The sequence below is a fragment of the Mustela nivalis genome (assembly GCF_964662115.1).
Source record: "Mustela nivalis genome assembly, chromosome: 7".
Taxonomy (NCBI): Eukaryota; Metazoa; Chordata; class Mammalia; order Carnivora; family Mustelidae; genus Mustela; species Mustela nivalis.
In genome coordinates, this window is record NC_139026.1 from 116,751,581 (window position 1) to 116,766,874 (window position 15,294).

General features: G+C 37.3%; 1 protein-coding gene across 3 annotated transcripts in view; it reads left to right on the forward strand.

Moving 5' to 3' along the window:
• Nucleotides 1-3,530: 3,530 nt before the first annotated feature.
• Nucleotides 3,531-15,294, forward strand: part of CUL2 (cullin 2) — a 103,139-nt gene continuing 91,375 nt past the window's right edge. Inside the window, exon 1 of one of the 3 annotated variants that reach the window (XM_082739719.1) lies at nucleotides 3,531-3,753. The gene's annotated coding sequence lies outside the window, so the exon portion shown is untranslated. Of the gene's footprint in view, nucleotides 4,287-15,294 lie in introns of all 3 variants that reach the window. The other 2 variants (XM_082739720.1, XM_082739718.1) reach the window with 2 other exon arrangements.

Consider the following 15,294-nt stretch of genomic DNA (forward strand, 5'->3'; position numbering starts at 1 on the left):
CCTGCATGAAGTAAGATAATTTCTTCTCCCGCATTTATTACTTTATTCCATCATTTTTTATATTAGTATGAATCCATGGATATTTATTTTATACTTTGTGTTATAATCCACTAATACTTTACTTTCTTTCTCAAATTGTTCAGGCTTTGGCCATTGGAAATTCTTTCACTTGGCTCTTGTGCCTTTGACATACTCCAGTCAATGTGGATGTTTTATTTTTGAGTACTTCCTTCCTTTCTGACATGACAAGGTGCTCCAGGCTCATCTTGTGCATTTTCTGCCCCAGTCCTCCAGTCAGATATTTCTCCAAAGAAGAGCTTTGCACTTTGTAAGCACAAAGTAGCTCCTTAATCAGCCACTCCAAACATGAAAACTGTTCTCCAAGATCTCATGTTTTCTTATTTGCTAAAAACAAAAGGTGTAAAAATATTTAATAAATTATATAACCAGGAAATGCATATTCCCAGTAAAGATTTAAGGAGGGATGATTCAGATTGAGTATATAGAATGTAAAAATGAGACAAATTGTTTGAAATAATAAATGTCCAGGAATAATAAGGCCTCTTCGGGTTTTATGTTATAAAGGAAGCTTATAAAGATAGAAGATGATTTTGGTTGGGCTCCTCAAATACTAGGTGCAGAGGGATTAGGAGATGAACTTGGAAAAATTTTTTTTAAAGATTTTATTTATTTATTAGAGAGAGAGGGAGAGCACAAGCAGGTAGAGCAGTAGGCAGAGGGAGAGGGAGACTCAGTCTCTTCACCAAGCAGAGAGCCCAATGTGGATTTGATCCCAGGACCCTGGGATCATGACCTGAGCCTAAGGCAGCAGCTTAACCGACTGGGCCACCCAGATGTCCCAGAACTTGGGAAATTTTGAAAGAAAAAATTATGTGCACTCACAATTGGGAATTGAAATAGACATACTTTTTTTTTTTTAAAAACCTGATTTATGCAATGACATTTTAAGATATTCTACCTAAAATATTATTCATTGATTTTCCTCTTTAAATACTAATTTATAAATCACTTTATCTAAGAATTATTTAATGTTCTCAGACCAAAATCAGAAAGATTTTGAAGTGAAATAACTGCCTACAAAATAGCACATCTATAATATGATCTGATTTGCATAAACATTTTTAATTATATTCATGGAAAGCATTTTGAAGAGTATTTGTCAGCTTAAATATGGTACTCTATTTCTGCAGTATTCGTAGGTCTTTTTCCTTTCTCTCTTTTTAAACATTTTCTAAAAATTTTTTGAAATCAAGAAAAAAATAAATGAAATCAACAAACATTTTACAAAGCCAAAACACATTTTTAGTGATATATGTAATTTCTGTTAAAAATTAAAATAGAGAAAGGATTCACAGATGAACTAGGGTTTGAGTTAGGTTTGAGGGTAAAGACCAACCATTGGTTGGCCAGAAACAATATCTTTTTTTCTGGAAGGAAGAACTAATCTCAATTTAGTATTAAAAGGCTTAGATACTATAAGTTTTTTAAAAATGTATTTCCCTATTATATAGGTTGGATAGCTCTAAAGGGTTGAGAGGTCTCTGGAATTTAGAAATTGGGGGTGTTAGGGGTGCCTGGGTTACTCATTTGGCTAAGTGTCTGCCTTCAGCTCAGGTCATGATCCAAGAGTACTGGGATCAAGCCCTGCAGGGGAGCCTGTTCTCCCTCTCCTTCTGCGGCTCCCTCTGCTTCTGTTCTCTCTCTCTCTCTGTCAAATAAGTAAATAAAATGTTAAAAAAAAAAAAAGAAATAGGGGGTGTTATAGTGATTCATGTTTGGCACCCTTCATGATAATTCCTATCTCCAGCTAAAGTTTAAAAGGAAAGTGGAAGGACAGGGAAGTTCATGACTTAGGGCATCTGTTCTCAATCTTCTTGGTCTCTGGACCTCTTAACACTCTTCCAAATTATTGAGGGACTCAAAAAGCTTATACTTATGTGGTTTATATCTAGCACTAGTTACCATGTTAGAAGTAAGAAGAAATTTTAAAACCTCAATTATTAACTTAAAAAGTAGTAAATGCAAACAGTTTAACATACATAACATGTTTATATGAAAAATAACCATTTGGGGGCACTGGGTGGCTCAGTCATTAAGCATCTGCCTTCAGTTCAGGTCATGATCCCAGGATCCTGGGATTGAGCCCCACATGGGGCTTCCTGCTCCATGGGAAGCCTGCTTCTCCCTCTCCCACTTCCCTTGCTTGTGTTCCGTCTCTTGCTGTGTATCTCTCTGTCAAATAAATAAAATCTTTAAAAAAAAACCAGAAAAAGAACTATTTTAAGATATTCTACTTATCTTGACATGGCTTTACATTTTTTGCATATGTCTTTAATATCTGACTTAATAAAAACTTCCCTATGATTCAAGAATATGAAAAAAGTAGGAGGCCTTTAATAGTCTTTCCCGTTAAATGTGGATATTCTTCTCTGATGTTACAGAACATTTGTTAAGTGGTAATTTCTTAAAGGTAATTTGCAATGAAGAATCTGAAATCATATAAGGGAATCTTTTGTACGTTGTTTCTATGTGTGTGCAACACGCATACACACATGCATATATTGATCTATCCATTGGTCTACCTGGCACTTTGAATGGATCCTTTATCCATGCATGACTTTTTAATGGCCTGCATTGGTCATTTGGAAAATATAGGTCTACTGTGTCATGTAGACCTTTCATATGGTGACATCTCATCATACATTATCAAAAAGTCCCATTTATTAATAGAACTAAAGTCTTTAAGCGATTGTTAATCTTACAACTCAAACCGCCAGTTATTTTACCAGCAAAAGATAGGTTTATTTGAGAATATCAGAGAGATGCAGTCATGGGCAAGCAAGCAAACAGGATTTTTAATGGACCTTAAAGGGTTGGTACAAATAGTTTTGAAAAAGAGGGTTGGAAGGGAGAAAGTTTGAATAACAAGACTCTAAGATCTTGTGGATGTGAAAGCAAATAAGGAATAAATCCAGGCTTTTGTTCTCTGTGGCTCTGTGTATATGAGGAGGAGATAGGTGAACCTACATTTTTTTGAACATTATTTGTTAAAATTAAGGAATTAACACCTTTTAGACTGATGTGGTAGTGGCTTTGGGGAGGTGGGGACTCAGTGGTGAAGACTGTGAAGAGAAGTTCCTTTATTTAAAATATAGTTATGTCTCAGTATTTATCTATAGACAGACCCACTAGAAAAGATGTATATCAGAGGGGAACATAGTTTTGCTAACATATTTTTGACAATTTGAAAAGCCCATGGTAGTGTTGGCAAGGAGATTGTAGGTCTCAGAATATTCACATGGATTTCAAACAACTCAAAGGGAACGCACTTTTGTTGAAAACACCTTTCTGGTATATGGTTACTAGTAGTGCCAAAACTTGGTAGGTATTGAGTCTCTTGGGCTCAGCGAACCGTGATTGTCTCCTTAACCGGGAATACCGCAAGAAGTCACTTTGAATACTGATTTCCGCGGCCCTTCGCAATTGCACTAAATCGGGCCCCAGCGCTTGCCGTAACGCGGACTCTACCATTGCTTTCTGAGGGGGGATTTGGAGGTAGCGGAAGAAGGAGCCCGAAGGGTGTGTTGGGGGGGGAAAGCCGGGTCCAGAGGCCGGTTGTTTTACGGATCCCGTAACCAGCGCGTCCTACTTCCCTTTTCCCTCTCCCCGCCGCCCCTGTCCCGTCCGGGAGCGGCGGCGGCCTTGAGCTTTGCTGTGTTCCCGCTGTGGCAGGTGAGCGCCCGGCGCGCGGGCTCCCCAGGCTTCGCTCCCCACCCCCCGTGTCTCCTGGGCCGGTGGCGGCGGCCGGCCGGGGAGGCGGCCTCGGCGCACAGTAATGGCAGCGCTGTGAGCAGGGGAACGCGAGCTGACAGCCGCCGCCGCCGCCGCCCACCTTCCTCGCCGGGGGCTTCGTCCTTCACTCCTTCGGGCTGCCTCCCCCTCCCCTTATCCCCTGTCCCTTGTCCCGCTTCTGCAGAAGGTAACCCCGCTGAGGGTCGGGGAGCCGGGCTGCAGGCTCCGGGAAACTTCCCTTCCCGGTTAATGGGTGGCGGGGATGGGGCGGAGGAAAGGAGTTGGGGGCGAAGAGGGGGGGAGGGGAGAGGGATGGAAGGGGGGCGGCGGGGGAAGATGGTGTCCCGTAAGTGACCCCGGCTCCCCGGAGCGCTGACCCGTAAGCCCGGCACCCCCTGGACTGGATCCCGGGCCTCCCCTACCCGGCCTTGGCCGCCCCTCCCTCGGCCCCATTTTCTTCCGAAGGAGGGAAGGTGAGAGTGCGTGTACTCTTCTGCTTGTTTACGAGCTCACACGCATACACAACTCTGTGTTTGGGGGTGTGTGTGGGGGCATCAGTCTCTTACATCCTTGCCACGAGTATTTTCACTTTTGTTTCCGCAGACAGCGAAGATTGATAGCTATGGGGAGGAGTAATCTACGTGCACTCCAGACCTGTCTCTACACTTAGGGTCTGGTGAAATAAGATCCTTAGACTTCTCAGAGCACTTACACACTAGGGAGTCTGGACCATTCCCTACAACCTCACCGATATGTGCATGTAAATAAAACATCCGTGAATTGCACACTGTTATTGTCAAATCATCTCCCTTTCCTTCAGGGATTACTATTGCCAGTTGATGGGTGGTACCGTGTAAGTTTACATTTTGAACATAATTAGATTAGTAACTAGAATAGATAAGATTTGAAGATATTAACATTCACTGTAGGAGCTTTGACTTGACAGTATAAAATTCTTTGAACTACATCTTTCCCAAATGTACATTCAGAGTAAAATATGGGAAATAATCACTTTGTTCTCATTGACTACTGACTGCCCAATAGGTATTTAAAACACTCAAAAGGCTATACCCTATTCTTTAGAATCTCAGATTCCTTTCCAAGGCAGACAGATTGATTATACTTTGCCTCTCTTACCCAAATACGGTGTTTGAAAGACCCTTCCGAAAGACTCAGAGGTGAAATTACAGATGTACACAGTGTTTTGAGTTACCCTTTTTTTCTTTTCAGATGCTGTGTATAATTTAGTTTCCCTGTAGCAGTGCCACAGTGTGCATGCACATCGTGTGTGAAAAATACCTTTTCTATGTATTTGAATGTTCAGAAGCATCTGAAATAATCTTATTTCACTCTCCAGCCTCTGTTGATTTTCGGTATTTTATGGAAGTTAAGATGGTTTATCCATGTCTTTTATCCTCACCAGTTTGTTATTAAATTAAATATTGTGGACCTTCTTTAAAGTCAGTTTGCCTTCTCTATCAGTTAAATATTTAAGTACCTGGTTCATATATCAAGTATTATTGTGGGCATTAGGGATACAACAATAAGCCAGGCAGGTGAAGTTTCTGTCCTTCTAGAGCTTCAGTTCTGGTGGGGGAGGAGAGACTGATAAGACATAAGGAATAAAAATAATTTCAGAGAATTATTAAGTGCAATAAAGGAAATAAAATGGAAAGTTGTGGTAGTGACTGAGAGAAGACTACTTCAGATGCTGTGGTTGGGAAAAAGACCTGTCTGAGGTGAGCTTTGACCTAATACCTGACAAGTAAGTCAGAAGGGTTTAGCCTTTTGAAGTCTGAGGGGAGAGTATTCCTTTCTGAGAGAACAGCACAGGGAAGTTCTCAGAGGTGTTGTCAAGCTTGGGGTCAGTAAACTGAAGAAGCTCAGTGCATGTGGACCCTAGTGGGGGATAAGAAGTTAGGTCATAGCCAAGGGCCAGATCTGGTGAGGTCTTTTTGTCCAAAGGAGTTTGGATTTTATTCTTAAAGTACATGGAAAAGCTATTGGAATTTTTGTGAAACTGAAATTGCTCTGGTCAGATTTGACAGTCTGACTGCAGGGAAGACTGGATAAGAGGAGAAAAGAAGCAGAGAGACCAGTTAGAAGGCTATGGTAGCTTAGTGACTAGCATGTTAGATCAGGTTAAAGATTTTTGAGGTTCATTTTGGAGCTAACGGCATTGATTGAACTTGAGGCTTGCATGAAAGTGTAGTTGGTTGGGACAGGGGTGATTCCTGGTGTTTGGACTTCAGCTAGAGGGTGGTGATGCTGGTATGGAGATGAGAAAGTGGTGAGGGAAGCATGTTATATGGGGAAAAGGTTAGATAAGACATGTTAAGTACGACATGTTAGATGTTCAAGTGGAGTTAAGAAGTAGGCAGTTGGATATACCATCTGGAGTTTACTGAAGTGATTAAGAAGTCATTCATTCAACAAATGTTTTTCAAGCACCAGCAATGGACCTGGCAGTGGGAATGTAGTAGTGAAAACATAGATAAAATCTCTGTCTTCACGGGACTTAAATTCTGGTGAGGAAAGAAAAACGAGATCGGGCATCATCAGCACTTATCTGTTGGTTTATTTATGTTTTGAATAAAAACTACATTCACATGATTCAAGACTTAAAATGTTTGATGAGGTTCAGAGTGAAAATCTCCCCTATTTCTTGTATCCTGTAACACCCAATTTTTGTGGTGCTAAAAGGGTTCATGTTTTCTTACATACCTTTCCAAAGATATATTTTATGCACATATAAAGAAAATATGTATATATTCTCCCCACTTTGTCAAAATGGTAGCATACTTCACCTGCCTTGACCCCTTGTATTTTTTTTAGAGTATGAAATGGTGTTTAAGTTATGAAACAGGTTGAGACCAACTAAGGAAAGAATATAGAGAGAAGTGGAGAAAGCCCTGGAATACTGCAGCATTTTCTCAGTTGGTCCCTGCTGAGTTTTGGACCTACAGATGTGGTGTTGTTTAAAGAGCTGTTACTTTTTATGAGACATTTTACAAAAGTTTGCACTGTTTCTTTTGTGTTCCACCTTTCTTAGCGGCCTGTTCTCTTTATATACCGGAAAATGTCTGATTATAATTGAAGGCAGTGTTTTCATGTATCTATTGTCAAGTAAATTCAAGAAAATTGATGACAGGAAGCCCTGGAATCTTAATATTATAAAGACTTTTAACTGGTTGTTGTTATGTTTAGGAAAAACAGGCAGAAATTTAGAATGTTAGAGATTTATAACAAGTTATTGATACTTGAGATGTGTGACTGAATCCTTGCTCAGTAATCAGCTAATCAGTGTATCTGTTCAGAGTGATCTGGCTCTTTGCCTGGGTTTGAATCTTAACAGTAATGTTTCTATTATATTGCAGATGTTAGCATAATCCTTGTATTATTATCTTTAAGAATATTTAGAGTCATCCTCTGTTACCACTTTGTGTTTGGGAAGGCTTATTGGAGAGACTAGAACAGTGTAGGTCTTTTGATCCTTAGAAGTTTTGAGACTGAGTAGGGTTAAGATCATTAGCATCTGCTATAACTTTTGGGGTGCAGTTGAACCCTGTTGATTGACCTACCCAGAGGAGGAGAGAGGGAATATTTTTTAATGAATATATAATTATAATGCTTTATATGTTCGTTGACATTTTTATTTTCAGTTAGCTGTCTTTATTAGCCAGTTACTTGGTATATAAATATATCTGTTTTTTTCTGAGATTGTTTTTTTTTTTTTAAAGATTTTCTTTATTTACTTGAGAGAGAAAGAGCACAGAGGGAGGGAGAAGCAGGCTCCCCTTTGAGCAGGGACCTGTTCATGCAGGGCTTGATCCCAGGACCCTGGGATTATGATCTGAGTCAAAGGCAGGTGCTTAGCTGACTGAGACACCCAGGCACCCCTGAGATTGTACTTGATTTAAGAATTGTTTCGTTCAGTTTGATTTTTGAGGTCATTTTTGTTATCCTTACTTCTCTCTCTTTTTTTTTTTTTTTTCTTTTTTGCTGGAGATTAAAGTAAGCTACTAGCTTTTTAGGTTGAAGAAATAGAATCTTTAATGGAAAATATTTAATAGTACTTTTTGAAGCATTAGACACTAATTACTTATAAGACTACCATTTGAAATATGTGTAGTGAGTGTTAGGCTAACTTAAATTCTGTAAGTGTATAGGTGTTAATGTTTTATTTGAAGATTTTAGTTATCTAAATGATTTTCATTTATATACTTTAATATCATAAATGATGTTACTCTTGTTATTTAATCATTGGATTGTAGCCTGATTGTGTGTCAGAATTTTTTTATCAATGAAGTTGACAATTTATTGTTTTTGTTTCTCTTACCAGCTATAAGTTTCTTGAAGATAGCATCTCTAGCACCTATAAATACATAAGTATCTCTTAATGACTAAAGTCTTGTTTCAACATAGGTTGCTTTTCATATATTGAAATGTTGGATTTACTTACTCTATGTAAATACTTATTGAGTTTCTCAACTTTGTTTTAACTCACTTGAGGGAGAAAATGTATAGGATACTTCAACAATTTTTTTTTTTAAATTTTGAAATCTGTACCTTCACCCAGGTACTTTTCACCCAGCTTTCCCTAATGTTAATAACTTATGCAACCAGAGTACAGTGATTAAAACTGGAAATTAACATTCGTACAATACTGTTAACTAAACTACAGACCTTATTTGAATTTTACTAGTTTTTCCAATAATGTCCTTTTTCTGTTTCAGGATTCAGTCCAAAATCTTACATTGCATTTAGTTATTGTGTCTCCTTAGTCTTATCTATAATAGTCTTTTTTTCTTCTATGACCTTCACACTTGTGATGAGTGTGTGGTCATTTATTTTGTAGAATGTCTCTCAGTTTGGTTTTGTCTGATGTTTTCGTGATTTATTGAAGTTTTGCATTTTTGACAAAAATGCTATAGAAGTAATGTGCAGTGTAATGTTGAGTCTTACATTCAACATTATTGATGTTGAGTGCAGAATGTCAGTATATCCTGTTTGAGGTGATGTTAATTCTCATATGGTGGATGCCATGTCTGTCAGATTTCTCTACTTGTAAAGTCACCATTTTTGTCTTTGTAATTACAAGGAATCTTGGGGAGATTCTTTGAAACTGTGCGTTTATCCCTTTTCTCCTCAAGCCTTTGCCCATTTGTTTTCAGTATTCTTTGGTAGATCTTGCCTGTAACAATTACTATAATGGTGTTCACCTGATAGTGATCTTGTTTTTTCTCATTTCCTTCTACATTTATTAATTGGAATTTTTCTGTAGGGAAGACCTGCCCCTTCTTGTTTATTTAGTAATTTGTTTATGTTAGTATTGAGTCATGGATACTTATTTTATTCTATGGTTTATAATTTAATGCTGTCATTATTTTGTTGTCAGATGGTTCCAGGTATGGTCTTCAGATTGACTCTTTGTTTTTTCACCGTGCCCCCATTCTCTTTTCTTTAGGAAAGCATTTTTTTTTTTTTCTGACATGATAACATTTTCTAGGTTTATCTTCCATTTTTCTGCTGAGACCTAGAATCAGTCATTAGTCCTAGGAGCTCTGGTTCTTGCTATTGGAGATGATATTTAGAAACCAAGATCTGGATGTGATGTGTGCATATATTGCTACTGAGGTGTCATTGCTCCCTATTAGGCCTTCTTAGCAGACAGAGCTAGAAATATATGTGTATATATACACATTAACTCACACATACACAAACATCCATGTTTATTTGTGTATCTTTTTAATCCATGTGTGCATTTGTTAAAAACTATGAGTTCATACCGATAACTCTGATTCCAAACACTATAGAGTTTATGCTAGCTGTCCCCTTTTGTTTATAATTACTATTTTCTGACATTGAGAAATAGAGCATACTTTGGTATGAAGTTACTAGAATAATGAATTATAGTGATGTTCAGGAAGATCCCCAAATAGTCCTGAACCTTAAAAAGCATGTTAAGCTAGCTTTCAGAATATTTCTTTTATTTGGTAAAAGTCTGTATATACCAAAATTAATCATATTTTATCTTTGTAGTTCTAAGTATTGTTTAATTACATTTAAAAAATTTTTAGAAATCACTTTGCACTGAGATTTAGATATTTCTTTTGCATCAGAACTTTGTTGTCCGTATGATCTGGATTTTAAACACTGTGAAGGACAGTACCTTTTTTTTTTTTTTTAAAGATTTTATTTCTTTATTTGACAGAGAGAGAGATCCCAAGTAGGCAGAGAGGCAGCCAGAGAGAGTGGGGGAAGCAGGCTCCCCGCTGAGCAGAAAGCCCAAAGGCAGAGGCTTAACCCACTGAGCCACCCAGGGTCCCCAGGACAGTACCTTTTTTTGTATTTATTTTTTTTTAATTGTGGTAAGATATACATAAGAAAATTTCCCATTTTAACCATTTTTAAGTGTACAGTTCACTAGCAGTAATTGTACTCACAGTGTCTTCACAATGATCACCACTATCTGTTTCCAAAACTTTTTCATTATCCCAAATAGAAACGGCAACCATTGAGCAATAACTCACCATTGCCTCTCCTGCCAGCACCTAGTAATCTGTTGTCTACTTTTTGTCTTTATGAATTTGTCTCCTTTGTTACCATATAAAAGGAAGATCATATTATATTTGTTCTTTTTTGTTTGGTTTATCTTATTTGACATACTGTTTTTGGGGTTCATCCATGCTGTACCTTGTATCAGAATTTACTCCTTTATTATGAATTATTAGTATTCCTTTTATGTGTATTGCATTTTGCTTATCCATTCTTCTGTTAATGGGCATTTGAGTCCTGTCCACCTTTGACTATTGTGAATAATGCTGCCGCGAATGTTGTAACAGAAGTATCTTTCCCATTCCCTGCTTTTCTTTTCCTTTGGGTAAATACCTGGAAGAGCGATTGGTGCTCTCATATGGTAATTCTGTAGTTGGTTTTTTGAGAGCATACTGAAATGTTTTCCATGGTGGCTGCACCATTTTACATTTCCTACCAGCATTACACGAGGATTCCAATTTCTCCACATCCTCACCAACATTAGTTACTTTCCATTTTTGGCTTGTTTGAGTGCTGTGATAATAGACATCTTACTAGGTGTGAAGTGGCATCTCATTGTATTTTGGATTTACATTTCGCTAATGACTTGTGACTTAAAGATCTTTTTATGTGCTAGTTGGCTATTTGTGTATCTTTGGGGGGGTGTCTATTCAGGATCTTTGCCCATTTCAAAATTTGTTATTGTTGTTAAGGTATTCTTTATATAGGATATTTATACATATTAAAAAAAATGTAAATGTTTTCTCTCATTCTGTGGATTTTCTCACTCTTGATAGTGTCCTCTGATGCATGAAAGTTAAATTTTGATGAAGACCAATTATCTGTGTTTTCTTTTGTTTGTGTTTTTGGTATCATATCCAAGAAATCATTCCCAAATCCGATGCCAAAGCTTTCCTGCTGTGTTTTCTTCTATGAATTTTCTATTTTTATATGTTTAGATCTTAAGTATAGGCCTTTCTTCCATTTTGAGTTAAGGTTTGCATGTAAGTAAGGACAGTGTATTTTGTGTGGATTATCAATAGATGGCTTTATGTTGGCACTTAGATATGCCCAAACTTTGGCTAGTTTGGAAGTTAAATTTTAGAGGGCTAAAAACTAGTTATAAAGAAGGTAATCAAGGATTAAGGAAATGGTGTGGCATTATGATGAAAGGAATTGCATTTTTTCTTATCTGAAATAGGTAAACATTAAAATGAACTGCTTATAAGAAAAATGGAATGAAAGAAAGCCTGTTTAATTGATATATGGGAATAAAGTATGAGAAAGAGTAAAGGCATAGAGATTTCAGTAATGGTACAGTTTTGGTCTTCATTAGATTCAAAAACATGGATGGAAAACTTAAATTACAGAAAATGGTAGAGAATAATACTACCTAAACTTAGCATTACCCAGCAAACTTGGAAAGTATTTATAAACATTGCCTTTTTATGTTGTGCAGATGGAGAAAATGAAATAGCAACTAGCCTGGGATCACACTGTCATTGACAGAGCCAGTTTAGCATACTGGTTTCTTGATTCACACTTTTTCATTTTTGAGACCAGTGTTTTCCTTCCTTCTTTCCTCTCTTTCTTTCTCATGGATGGCCTGTTTGTTTTGTTTTGTTTTGTTTTTTAAGTAAACTCTATTCCCAATGTGGGGCTTAAACTCTCAACCTGAGATCATGAGTTCACTCTGAGATCAAGAGTCACATGCTCTACTGACTGAGCCACCCAGGTGCCCCTCTTTCTTAATGTTTTGACATCTGGCAGAAACTTCCTCCACCATCTTAAGATATTCAGCCTTTTAGGTGGGACTTGTCTGTTTCTAGAAGGCTGAACTGTCATCTCATCCACTTCCTCTGAGCCAACTCTAGTTTTTACAATGGCAAATAATAAATGCAGTAGAGAACAGGGGTAAGAACTTCATCTTAAAGCCAGATGGATCTGGATTCAGATTCAAGGGTTGCTAGTTAACAGTTATGTATGTATTTTACCCAAATTTTCTAAATCTTTGTCTCTTCATCTTTAAAACATTATTATCTTTAAAATAGTCATTTTAGAGTTATTCTATGGAATTGATGAGATAATGTATAAAATGTGTTTAGCATGGTTTCTGGAATATATGCAAGCCAATAAAAATTTGCTATTATTATTATTATTATTATTAACAACTCTGTAGTTAGATGCTGTTATGATGATTATATAAGTCATGGGCAAAGTACATCCTGTTTCAGGTCTCTCCTGTAGGAGAATTGGTATCATTTTTATTTCTTTTTTATAACTTGTGTGTTGGATTGTCTTTATTTTTTTTTAAATATTTATTTATTTGAGAGAGAGAGAGAGCGTGCGTGTGCAAGCATGAGCAGGGGGAGGGGCAGTGGGAGAGGGATTGCCTTTATTCTTTACCTTAATGGACACTTAAGTGAAAGAATGGGATTGTAAGAGGTTGTGTTGTCCATGTTTTTGGAATTTTAAACAGGAGGTAGTCAGCAAAGTTGTTGTATACCCGCTGTAGCCATATCCCCTTTTCTTATTCTCTCATGTCTGTGTCTTTTAGAGCTGTGTCAGGATTTAAGTGGGAATTAATATATAGCAGCTCCCAGGTATATTAATTTGAATGGAAAAAAGGACCAGTTGAGAAATAGTGATAAAGTTGGTAGGAATTGGAAGAGAAGCAAGGAATCTGAATTTTATTACAGCCAATAATAAACCAGTAGAAGCTGATTAGTATGTGATTCCATCCTCCATAAAAACTATGTAACCCATAACAAACAACTCAGAAAAGCAAATTACTATTAATCTTAACATCTTAGCCTATATTTGTGAGAAAAGATTTAAATCCAAGATTTTTAAATATATGTGATTTAATTTAGCTCTCAAAGAATAGGATAACAAATACTGCAATTCTTTGGGTAGTGCAAAGACAGAATGATTTGGGTAACCCTTTTTAATGTTTGGGTAGAAGATCAGGCCTAGGAAAAATTGTGCCCTGGATCATGTAATTATTTGTGAAAAGGCTTGTTGGTCACAGTTTTGTCTAGCATGCATGGCAGTGTGTGAGCTTGCCTGCCTTTGAGGGAATTAGACAAACTTAAGTTTTATAACTTATTTGAGATAGGTATATGAGAATGGTTTTCTTTTCTTTTCTTTTTTAAATGCTGGTTGGTGTCTTAAATTCTTTGCCTAGGGACGCCTGGGTGGCTCAGTTGGTTAAGCAGCTGCCTTTGGCTCAGGTCATGATCCCAGCATCCTGGGATCGAGTCCCACATCGGGCTCCTTGCTCCGCAGGGAGCCTGCTTCTCCCTCTGACTCTGCCTTCCACTCTGTCTGCCTGTGCTCGCTCTCGCTCTCTCTCTGACAAATAAATAAATAAAATCTTTTTAAAAAAAATTCTTTGCCTAAATATTAAGAAAAAAAGAGAAAGCAAGTAAAAGGGACATTAAACTGCATACTAATGAGAGCAGTGTGAAAACTTGAGGAGTACAGTCTGTAGAGACTTGGGAGAGAATCTCAAGTTTGAAGAGAGAATGGACTTTAATTCTGGTCAGATGGGTTTATTTTGGAAGCATTTGCCTTCTACAACTTACATATTGTAGTATAAATACATTACTTACTCCCCATTATCCTTCCTTTTCTTTGAGACTTAAGGGTTTTCTTCCTGCAATATACTTTTTGCCAACTGAGGTTGATGAGAGTCTACTGTATTTCTCTTTACTCTTTTCCCCCTACTTCTGTCTTGTCTTTTTTTTTTTTTAAACAGATGATGGAAATGACATTTGTGGAGTACTAATAGCTCCATGGATCAAATCTTGTTGCAACAAAAAGCATTGTACCCCATGCCTCATCAGATAACAAAGATATCTTTTGACTCTATTGGCTCACTCATTTGAATACAGTAAGATGAAATTGTTTAGATGTAACCTTGGAGCTTTTTTTTTTTTTAAAGATTTTATTTATTTGACAGAGAGAGAGATCACAAGTAGGCAGAGAGGAGAGCAGAGAGAGAGGGAGGAGGAAGCAGGCTCCCTGCCTAGCAGAGAGCGCGATGCGGGACTCAATCCCAGGACCCTGAGATCATGACCTGGGCTGAAGGCAGAGGCTAACCCCCTGAGCCACCCAGGCAGCCTCATGGAGCCCCAGAGCTTATTTTGATATGAAACTAATATGAAACGACAGAAGCATTTTTAGTCAGTGTGTAGTAGAGGTAGCATTTTCTATGCAAATGAAAAATACTGCAAGTTAATAATGTCCTGTATGAGGCCTCAAGTATTTTCTTTCAAATTATATTAATTATAATGATATTAATTAGAATATAACCTGCTCTAAGCCCACTAAATATCATTTGAAAAGCTAATTATGGTATATTGAGTACCTGAAATTAATTGAGGTCCCAGTATTGTAATTTTTGGACTGGCCAAATTTTTGGCAGTAGTGATTAATACTGAAGTAAAAAGTCATTATTTGGTAGTTTCGTTTCTCTTTCTCTCTCTATCTCTCTTTTTTTTTTTTTTTTTTTGCTGAAAAGAGCGCCTTCGTGACTTAGTTGGTTAAGCATCAACTGTTGCTTTTCATTCAAGTCATGATCTGAAGATGCTGAGCTCGAGTCCTGCATGGAGCTCTACTCTCAGTGCAGAGTCTGCTTGAGACTCTCTACCTCTCCCTCTGCCCCTTTCCCACCATGTATGTGTGCATGCACATGTGAACTCTCTCTCAAATATATCTTTAAAAAAGAATCACAATATTAAGTTTCTAGCCTTTTACATTGTTCGTAAATCATACTTTTGGAAGTCAACTGAAATGTGGCATACTAAAGCATTTATCAGTAATTAAAATGTAGTCACTTTCATCAACATGTTAAACATGGTTATATGTTTTACTAAAATAGTTTATACTTCAGGTAAAATATTTATCCAATTGTGTATATCAGTTCTCTACCTAAAATGG